Genomic DNA, 9,236 nt, shown 5'->3' on the forward strand with positions numbered 1-9,236 from the left:
GCCCCCAGCTATCTCCTACAGCTATCTATATATTCATGCAATATCAAACACACATTAATAGCTAGGACGCTATTTTTAGCAAGAACTATAACATGAAATATCAGACCTATGCTTTTTCACTCTAGTATTGCTGTGAAATTTTATGTACAACATATTGAGGGAGAAGGATGGAAAACTGACCTGGATCAAGCTTGAAATTCATAATTCAGTGTTTTGTAAATTATCTGAGTTGGTACACAGAATTGTGTAACTGTGTATGCCCATGATTTCATGTTTGTAACTTCGTGCATAAATAGGCTTCATCTTTCTATGCCTATACTCTGACCTGATATAATAAGCAAGATCCAGCCTAATTGCATGTATAAGTATAATACCCAAACCGATCAAGCTCATGGTTTCAGCTGATCTTATTATTTTGGGAATCTAGTATGGCTGGACAGCATCTAGCTGGCATCATGTGAGCACACACCTATGCATGCTTTTTTATAGATGTTTCCTAGAATTTCAATTCTCCTCTTGTCATGTAAGTCTAAAAACGTTAGTGTCATGCAAAGATAAGTTGGGACTTTTCCCACACGCTTTTGTCGTGAACTGTACCTCATATGGATTAAACTTTTTCTCACAAACAAGAAGCTCTGTTCACCCTTACAGCTATATTGTGCGGTTGCCTGGACTTTGGAGCTTCCACTGGTAATATCCAGAGGCTTTTCTGAGGTTATTGTATTTTCAGGTGAACTTTCACTTTGTATTATTTAGTTCCATCCCATTTCTATTACCATTTGGTTCTTCCTGTATATAGCTCTTGTACAGTGTAACACTTTGTGTTTGTCAGCATCCAGAATGATCCTTGAAAGTCCGTCTAGTAATCTTGTCAAACTCATTAATATAATTTAGTGACTGTTAATCAATTACCTCATCTCCAAATACTTAGATGATTAATGTTTACTGGTATGGATTCAGTCCTCTGATATGCCAAGAGCTGAAAGTTTGTTTTTATTTTTTTTTTTAGATTTTGTGTCATTCATAAGTGTGGTTATTTAACCTTAATTAAGATGTTCACTCAGCCATTTACACACTCTTCAACAGGACATGGGGTTGATAGAAGATGAGAAAGCTTGTAGTTTGAGATAAAGACAGGGAGAATGCTTATAATCCATTGTTACATGTAAAACAGACTCAACTTGGGGAAAACTAATTTAATGATGGCTGATTTGGTAGAGAGGAGCAAGAAAATAAACATTAAATCAACACCTTTCTACCCACTCTTTGCAGGCCTTTTCCTCCACAGTGCTTTCTGAGCAGGGTGGTAGGGATCTGTGTTTGGTGTTTGTGTGTTTTACTGTCAGTACATAGCAGTTTCTCTCTATTGCTCCTTCTTCCTCAGACTTTTCCTCTGAAGTGGGCTTTCCCTCTAGTGTGGGCTCTCTATGGGCCACAGTTCTTTCAGGAATACTCAGCTGCTTCAGCATGAGTCCTCCTCAAGGTGCAGCAGATATCTACTCTGCCATGGAGCACCTCATTCTCCTCTGCCTTTGGTATTCCCCCTATTATTTGTCACTGGTTTTGTTCCTCCTCTCTCTATGCACTGTTTTGTACCTTTTCTTAAATACGTTTTCCTGGAGGTGCCATCAGCTTGGCAGATGTGATCAGCTGTTTCCTGTGGTGGGTTGACAGCTGGAATAGGCTGTGTCTGGCACAGGTCAGACATTGACTTCTTCCCACAGAGACCACCCCTGTAGCCCCAACTCCTCTTCTCTACTACTCCCTGCTACCAAAACCTTTCCTCCTATGCCAAATAAATTAGTTTTACACTTTCAGAAATACAGTTTCAATACCTATGATACAACATTATATTAATTTTATTTAATCTATTTGCACCTTTGGGGGCATTTTTTCACATCAGGTAACGAGGCCTTGAGGAAAAATGGCAGAGTTTTTCAGTACTTTGTGAAAGTTATTCTTTATAGATTTTAGTGACAACAGGGGACTAAAAGTCATCTCATCTAACATCCTATAATGCACACCATACAGTTTCAGACACTGTAATTTATTCTATTCTGATCTGATAAATACTGTTTGACTAAAACATATGTGTTAGCTGTGCTTAGAAGCTGAGAAAAATGATGTTTAACTCAACAGTATTAGCCAATGTCTTCAGTTTGAGGTAAGGGTAAGGAATGACTAAGGTCCTTTCCAAAATCACATGGCTGAAACTGTAAGCATCATTATCTGATATTCAGGCACATGACAGATCTCAAGTAGTAGTTCCACTGTATGTTCTAAGGTGTGTGATGGACCTTCATGAAGAATATTTACATTGGCTAAGTTAAAAAAAAGAAAAAGTTCACAGAAATACAAAAAAATAAAAACCAAAAGCCATCAAACACAAGCAGGAAACATTTTGCAGCATGCCTGACTGATAAACAAATTGGAAAACTTTCACATGATTTGTGAAAGGGAATAAAGAAATTAGTTTGGCTGTTTTCATCACAGAAAATTTTCCATTCATTCTTTGTAAGTAAACACCAATGCATGGAAAAAATGCCAGATTCTTTCGTGCATTTCTCTTTTCAATACAAGTAAACAACTTCTGGTTTTCTATGTAGCTATCTAGCCTTAATTTATAAAAATATATAGGATCTGATGCTTTTCTGCTTGTGAAAATTCATTATACTTAGGTCTTTGTCATTAACACGATCTATTTCCTTTCTACACAATGGATTCTATGTTTCAAACATAACCTGTTCCAGTAAAATAAAGAATAGTTTTCTGTTATTAACCTTGACAGAAACTTGATTCAGCACAGAATCTGGAAGATAACTTTGTTACTCAAGTAAACTGGTGCAAGGGAGCTGTGTTGATTTATCAAAGTTCTGAAAACATGTTGACAGTGTGTAACTATATTCAGTCTCACTGACAATGTTCAGTTTATCTTAAGAGAACACGGGGGTTTCAGTCTACCAGCCTGTGGTCAGGAACCTGCAGAGATCTCACATGAAGTATCAGTACACAACGACTGTCATCAGCTTTTACATACAGATTTTCCTCCTAATAATCTCAGGCATCAGGACTGGCTGGTGAATACTCAGGCTTCATAGTGAAGTTGCAATACGTCTGGAGGGCATATCTGGATCAGGTGGTCAGAAGCACCCCAAGTTCAGTAATTCATTGTTGCTGTATGGAATATTTACATAAAGGACAGTACATTGATTCCCAAGTACTTTCTTACAACCTACTGTGCCATATTTCCCAAAGATACTAGAAACATGTTGTCTCACTCTTCAATGGTGGGACTAGCTCAACAGATGGGCAATCAAATCTGGCTTAACTGCCAGTTAAAAAGACAGAAGTCAATAAAGACAAAACTGTGCAAAGGGCAAAGCTGTTAAATGAAATTTATTTATATTATTCAGTGTCCTGTCCGAGCCTTGCTCTTTATTGCTCTACTTCTGTCCTTACTGGAAGGAATCACTCAAGTCCACATATAGAAAATAAACAGAGGAGCTACCACCCAAATCTTGCTGTTTCCCTCATATCAACAGGTGTTTTTTTTTCTAATATTTGCTTTTGTCATGTGAGGCTGTGGTTTAGTTCCAGAGGCTTGCCTGTGAGTGAAAAAAGCACAGCCAAAGCCATCGGCAGTGGGATTCAACTTTCAGCAGCCAGAGTTAAGACTCTGGAAATTGTTACTCAATAAAGGAAGATAAAAGCCCAAGCAAGGGAATTAGTGTGAACTTGCACCATTAAACAGACATGTATACTAGTGACAAAGATGCCCTTCTCATTGCTGCTAGTTATTGCTCTGAGTACTGATACTAAGACAAAGGGGAAACAGGGAAATTGAGGGAATTAATACAAATTGAGGATAGAAAAATATAGATATATTGTGACAAGTAGTGACAAAAATATATACATAAGAGAGCTAGAAACAGCAGCTATATGAATCACTCTTGCAAGCCAATGTATTACATGGGATTATAACAGCTTTTCTTCCTGCAGGCTGCGGTAATTCATATGGTTCAGTTTTGATTTTCATTAAAAAGAAGGAAAGAGCTTGTACTTTAAGTACAATGAAGCATAGAGGCTGAAGGATTGCTACTGGGAATTCACACTCAGAGGAGAGGGATAGCATTCTGTTTAAGCACAAGGTCTAGACACTGAAATGTAATTTTCTTTGCTTCTCCTTGTATTTTGATACTAAAGAAAAAATCATGAGGCATTTTCAAAGAAGCCTAAAGGTACTCAAACCTCAATGACTTTTAATACAATTTCTGCGTCAACAGCCTTGGTGTCTTTTGAAAATCTTCACCTGTAGGACTAGTGGAAGTTGGAATGTCCTTAGGGCTTCACTTGTTCAGGCTTTGTTGCTTTTGTCCCTTGGTATTTGGTTTTTTTTTGTTATTTTTGTTTTTTTTTTTTTTAATTTGGGTTTTGTGGGTTTTTTTTTTCTTCTAAAATTCTTATATTCCACATCTGTTTGGGGGGAGGGTATGGAGGAGAAGTGATAGGAGGGGAATGAAGAAGAACTTTCTCTACTAGATTTATACACAGAAATAAGGTCAATATTATAAGCAGGGAAAAAGATTTAAAGGAGATTTATAGTACTAGATTCCAGAAATATTTAAATACAAAGTAAATTGTCCTCATATCCACTCTGCACATTGCAGATGTTAAGGCCTGGCAATCTTGAAATGGATGTATTGTTAAATCTAAACCAGTGTACCCATGTATTTTGAAAAGAAGATTCAACCTGCCTCTTTAATTTTCAGTGACTGCTTACTATTTGTCTTGCTTTATTTACAATAAATAACTTCATAAGTAGAAACAGATCATTATGGAGACAAAGGGAATAACGATTTTATTGACAACTTGTATTAAGTTAATTTGTGTATTTATTCTGGATGTAATTTAATTTTCAGATTTGTTTTGCAGTCTGATTTAAGATTCTCTTCTCCCCAGTGACCATGATGTGTCTGGGAATAATTTTATTCTGTTTTAACTGTTAAAGCTTCTGGAATTTTGTATTGTGCCACTGCATAACATAAGAAATTCTGAGGATATTTCCCACCTCTCTTTACATACACATATCTGACTTTTGGAAGTGCTTATGTTTGGTAGGACTAATTGACAAATATTCTGTCTCTGGGTGGTCAATTCTTTCTGCTCTTATATTAAATTACTTTTTTTATCTGAGTATACTGACACATGCATATATGCACATGGTAAATGAGGCACTTCAACTGAATTTTTTCTTTATCTTGCCAAAGGTGGTTGAGAGAAATATGACAAAACAAAAAATTAAAGAAAAGGAAAATAAAAGGGAAAAGAAATATGTTCTCTGTGTTTAATGAAACTTAAGAGACTTTCAAGAATTCTGGTCTTTTAAACAAAGAATTCAAAACAAAATAAAAAAAAAATGACCAGGTTCTCTGGAGTTAGGAAAGCAAAAAGTATATTTGATGCACAATTTAAATAAGAACACAGAAGAATTATTTTATAGCATTTGTTGATGTTAGTTTTGCAGATATTTTTTCTTTTTTATTTTACTTTTAAGTTCCTGAAGATCATGGAAACACAAAATAGTTAGGGTTGGAATGAACCTCTTGTGATCATCTAGTCCAACTCCCAAAAGTCCAATCGCCATCACGATGCTGGTGGGACAAATTCTGCTCTTATTTATACTGATGTAAATCTGAAACAACTGAACTAACACAGTTTTTTGGAATCAGAACTATTTTCTTCTTTTTTGTCTTCTTACCAAATAGATGCTTTATTGAAAGCCAAAATTCCACTGGAATATTATTGGGAAATGATTTATCAGGTCCACGATGACACTTGGTGTATCATGTCTTTGTCCACACCTCAGAATATTAATGTACTTAGAACATTTGGGTGGTGGGAAACCTAGATCTTGGTCCCAACTTTCTCCAGTAAAAATCACAAGTTTGAGTTTGGAACTCCATCATAACAGAGAAGCTTAAATGAACAGTCATAGAATCATAGAAAAGTTAGGGTTGGAAAGGACCTTAAAATCATCTAGTTCCAACACCCCTGCCATGGGCAGGGACACCTCACACTAAACCATGTCATCCAAGGCTCTGTCTAACCTGGCCTTGAACACCACCAGGGATGGAGCATTCGCAGCTTCCCTGGGCAACCCATTCCAACGCCTCACAACCCTCACAGTAAAGAACTTCCTCCTTATATCTAACCTAAATTTCTCCTGTTTAAGTTTTAACCCGTTACCCCTTGGTCCTGTCACTACAGTCCCTAAAGAAGTGTCCCTCTCCAGCACCCTTTTAGCCCCCCTGCAGATACTGGAAGGCTGCTATGAGGTCTCCACGCAGCCTTCTCTTCTCCAGGCTAAACAGCCCCAACATCCTCAGCCTGTCTTCATATGGGAGGTGCTCCAGTCCCCTGATCAGCCTCGTGGCCCTTCTCTGGACTTGTTCCAACAGTTCCATGTCTTTTTTATGTTGAGGACACCAGAAATGCACATAATACTCCAAGTGATGTCTCACAAGAGCAGAGTAGAGAGGCAGGATTATCTCCTTTGTCCTGCTGGTCATGCTCCTTTTGATGCAGCCCAGAATATGGTTGGCTTTCTGGGCTGCAAGAGCACACTGAAGACGGCTCATGTTCATTTTCTCATTGAAAAACACCCCCAATTTCTTCTCTTCAGGGCTGCTCTGCATCTCTTCTCTGCCTTTGCCTGGGATTGCTCCAACCTAATTGCAGGACCTTGCACTTGTCATGGTTAAGCTTCATAAGGTTGGCATCAGCCCACCTCACAATAATGTCAAGGTTTCTCTGGATGGCATTCCTTTCCTCAAGCATATCAACCGAACCACACAGCTTAGTGTCATCGGCAAACTTGCTAAGGGCACACTCAATCCCACTGTTCATGTCACTGACAAAGGTATTAAACAAGACTGGCCCCAACACCGATCCCTGAGGGACACCAGTCATTACTGGTCTCCAGTCAGACATTGTGCCACTGCTCCCAACTCTTTGAGTGCAGCCATCCAGTCAGTTCTTTATCCACCAAGTGGTCCACCTATCAAATTGATGTCTCTCCAGTTTGAGACAATGATATCATGTGGAACAGTGTTGAATGCTTTACACAAGTGCAAGTAGATGACATCAACTACTCTACCCTTGTTCATTGGTTCCGTAGCCCGATCATAGAAGGCCACCAAATTGGTCAGGCAGGATTTCCCCCTAGTGAAGCCATGCTGGCTGTCACCAAGCACTTTGCTGTTCTTCATGTGCCTTAGCATGCCTTCCAGGAGAATCTGCTTCAAGATTTTGTCAGGCACAGAGGTGAGACTGACCGGACTGTAGTTCCCTCGGTCATCCCTTTCCCCTTCTTGAAAATGGGGGTTATATTTCCCTTTTTTCAGTCATTGGGAACTTCACATGACTGCCATGATTTTTCAAATATGATGGACAGTGGCTTAGCAACTTCATTTGCCAGCTACTTCAGGACCCGTGGATGGATTTCATCAGGTCCCATGGACTTGTGCATGTTCAGGTTCATGTTGTTCATGTGAGTTGTTTTGTAAAATAAAAGCCTGGATGAAACCATTGGATGAGGAAAAATATTTTCCACCATGACGTGAGAAAGGTTTGTGAAGGTAAAGGCACAGCAAGGGTAAAGTAAGGGCAGGAAAAGAAAGAGAAAAAAATAGGAAAGGCAAAGGAAAAAACATGGCAAGGAAACACAAAGAAATTAAAAAAGAAACAGGATGACAGGCAAGGCAAGGAAGAGGAAGGGAAGAGGAAAGGAAAGGAAGAGGAAAGGAAAAAGGACTAGGGAACAAAAAGTTCTAAATAAAGGAAGTGAACTTTTATTTAAGCTCAATACACCTGATAACAAAATGTGGCATCAACCATTAAAAGACAGATAGCTTAAAGGGGCTTTTTAAAAATCTCAATGAAAATCCTCATCTCCTAATGAGGACAGGAAAGTGCAGAGATTGAAGGCCATAAGATTTACATGAAAAACAGTTTGGGAATGAGTTCTGAGACCTTAATGCTTAACAAGCCCTGGGGAGATGAGCTGGGGTGTTGAAGGACAGGGAGGGTTGAAAAACAAGCTTTGGGGGGATGGGTCTGGATGTTGTTGTGGCAGGAGTTGCAGTTGGAGCCAGACAATGTGGGGGTTTGCAAGAGGGTCTGAGACTGCAGGGTGAAACTGTTGCCGTCTGGACAACGTGTGCTCAGCACTGTGATTGGACTATATACTTGGAATGTTTTACAGGGGCCAATAAGATTGAACATGGGGTGTTTGTGCAGATTGGGAAAGTACTGAACAGGAGGATAAAAAAGGGCTTAATTGTAATAAAGTTGGATTTGAGTCTCCTCATCCACTTGAGTCCGTGTGGTGCTATGCCACAGGAGGGGACAGAACTATATGGTCATAGCAAATCCATTAAAAAATATCTTCCTTCTTTTTTTGAAACTCCAGAAATAAGCTTTGATTGAGAATGCATAAGGATAAACAGTAAAGCCTGTTCCTACCTTGTTTCTGAAGTGAAATGTGGACTTCAGGACTTCGTATTTCTGTATGGGTTTGGATCTCATTGTCAGCAATATATATTTTACATCTTTCCCATATTTTGCCCCTGTCCTCACCTCATACATAATCAGCTGCAACTCCTTTCATGGTATTACCGAGGGGGCTTTGCCAAATTCATAATTTCCAAAACCCTTTAATACAGAATTTCCTGGTGTATAGGATCTGTCAAACAGATTAGTGAAGAGAGGCAGAGTATGTATATTTGGGAAAGACAGGTCTTTGAAAACACAGAGTAATTGTGTTTCTGTTCAGTTCTTTGGCCAGGACACTTGACTTTTCAAAGTCTGAGAAAAGCTTCCTTGAGGGTTATGAATATTGCATGAGCTACCGTATATCACTGTATATGCTTGTTGACAGAGTGCTCTTTTATTTTTTTTTTTTAGCTCATTAATACAGTTTTCAATGGGTGATTTAATCCCTCATATGCAGGGGAGATTTGGTTTCCCGTATCTTAGATATGGCGTATTAGTGGCTCATTTCTTAAAAGTGTTTGCCAACTTTAATTCAGCCATGGTTCCTAGCGTATCCAAATAGCGGTTAAATGCAATGCATTCTTTGCAATGTACTTTCCAGCCATTGCTCAGGTTATGTTAGGAGCAAAGGGTATGAAAGATATAGACCCCATGTGTTTACTTGTTCTAGCATTAGTTATAAT

The sequence above is a fragment of the Melopsittacus undulatus genome, chromosome 4, assembly GCF_012275295.1.
Source record: "Melopsittacus undulatus isolate bMelUnd1 chromosome 4, bMelUnd1.mat.Z, whole genome shotgun sequence".
In the NCBI taxonomy this organism is placed as follows: Eukaryota; Metazoa; Chordata; class Aves; order Psittaciformes; family Psittaculidae; genus Melopsittacus; species Melopsittacus undulatus.